Source organism: Callithrix jacchus, chromosome 4 (genome assembly GCF_049354715.1).
Source record: "Callithrix jacchus isolate 240 chromosome 4, calJac240_pri, whole genome shotgun sequence".
Taxonomy (NCBI): Eukaryota; Metazoa; Chordata; class Mammalia; order Primates; family Cebidae; genus Callithrix; species Callithrix jacchus.
Genome location: NC_133505.1, coordinates 150,971,422 through 150,973,497, shown reverse-complemented (window position 1 = coordinate 150,973,497; position 2,076 = coordinate 150,971,422). Strand labels below are relative to the sequence as shown.

The 2,076-nt window shown below is 53.9% G+C and overlaps 1 non-coding gene across 1 annotated transcript; it reads right to left on the bottom strand.

Annotated features, from left to right (window-relative positions):
- Positions 1-359: 359 nt before the first annotated feature.
- On the bottom strand, positions 360-442 carry TRNAL-UAA (transfer RNA leucine (anticodon UAA)). Its single transcript has one exon. It is a non-coding gene; the product is annotated as a tRNA-Leu (tRNA).
- Positions 443-2,076: the final 1,634 nt, after the last annotated feature.

Here is a 2,076-nt window from a genome sequence, read left to right as displayed (position 1 = left end):
ACAGTTCCCACCTTCTAGGAATTAATGGAAGAGTTGTGTGCGCAAAATTAACATTGGAGGGGGGAAAAGAGAGAGAGAGAAAAGAAATGTACTTTTTATTTTTTTGCAAAGGCCGTTTTAAAAATATCCTCCAGGTCACAGCCCTCCCGCTCCCGGCCGCCTCCTACCCGGCGGCTGAGGAGGTGAGCGGAGCTCTGCTGGCCGCCGCCTGCGCCGTCTCCTGGAAGGAAGCAGGTCTTTGCGTGTGAACGTTGCGCCCCTCCCAGCCAGAAGTCGCAATTCTAATGTCCAAGGCGTAATGTGTTCAGTGAGATCGGTATTTTTAAAAAATAAAACGTTTTAAGAGAAAAACCTGAAGTTACCAGGAGTGGGGTTCGAACCCACGCGGACATATGTCCATTGGATCTTAAGTCCAACGCCTTAACCACTCGGCCATCCTGGTACAGACGAGCAGTCTTCCTTTCGCTCTTCCTACAAAGCATTCTCCACTGCCTCCTGCCCGCGCCCTTCGTCAAGAATGCCGAGCGCGTTCGCCGCCACTCTCTCCGCTCTCCCAGCCTGGGCTGGGGCGGCCGCCACGCCGGTACCTCGGTTTCCCGCCGTCGCGGCTCACTGTTGCCCCCGGCCCGCTGCGGCAGTGAAGACAACTGCAGTGGAGCTGCACGCTCTCGGCTGGGGCGGCGGCGGCGGCGGCGCTCTCGAGCCGGAAGTTCGGCCGAGACTTGGGCCACTCTAGTTCTGCTTTCAGTTTCCAGCTGCGCGGGCGCCGCAAACACGTGCCAGTAAACTTCTGGGTTCCTGGGAGCGCGTTCTGGAGGCCCCTGGCTGGTGGTGCAGGGACGCGGCCCACAGGGCGGCGTTTTGTTTGTGTTGTTCTAAACAGAATAGGATTCAAGGAATGAGGTGCCCGGACAGCAGCAGAGTTTCTGAACCTCTGCCCCTTGGGGCCACTTTTCATCATCGCACGTGCCACAAGTCACACGGGAGGGAGGCTTTGTAGAAATGCGAGTGTCGCCTGCGCCACGCCACTTGCAGGGGAGTGTGGCACAGTCGCCGTCCCTGGTGGCTGCAGGCACCATCCCCACTGCACCGCCTCGGATGCAGTGCGGTGGCCTCCTCTTTGCCGCCGCAACCCTGAAATGCAGTGAGACGTTTCTGTTCCCTTTTCTTGTTTTGCAGTGCCCTCCTTCCTTTCTGTGCACATGAGATCCAGTTCATCCTGTTCTTCCTTTTCCCAGGGCTTCCACTCCATTTCCCGCTACCCAGGACCTCATATCGACCACAAAGTCCAGAGCCCAGGCTGTGTGTTATGGAATGGCAGGGGCCTGGTGGCTGAGCCGGGATCTGGCAGCCACACGACTGCCCTTACACGCCCTTGTTCACACGGTGCAGGCAGACCCTGTAAAGTAGGTGTGCGAAGGACTCAATCAAACCACAGTACTGTTTGAATGATATTTTTGTTAACCCCAGACTCAGCTTCCAACAAGCCCCTAGTATAAGACAGTTTGGGCCTGGTGCGGTGGCTCACGCCTGTAATCCCAGCACTTTGGGAGGCCGAGGCAGGTGGATCACGAGGTCAAGAGATCAAGACCATCCTGGTCAACATGGTGAAATCCCGTCTCTACTAAAAATACAAAAAATTAGCTGGGCATGGTGGCACGTGCCTGTAATCCCAGCTACTCAGGAGGCTGAGGCAGGAGAATTGCCTGATCCCAGGAGGCAGAGGTTGCAGTAAGCTGAGATCGCGCCATTGCACTCCAGCCTGGATAACAAGATCGAAACTCTGTCTCAAAGAAAAAAAAAAAAAGACAGTTTGGAGTAACACAGCCGCATGATAAGGTATCCCTTAGAAATGTATCTTCTGAAGCCTCAAAATTGTATTAAAATTTTCTGGTTGCTGTTTGAAGATGGGCTTGGTACAGTTAGTTTCTTTGGTCCTCTTTAGAAAAAATACAAACTGCCATATAGCAGAACTAAACAGTATCTCCCATTCCAAATGCTTTTCTTCCAATGTGATTTTGACACCCCTTTCATTAACAGGTGGAGAGTGGGGGGGTGAGGGGTCTATGTTCTCAT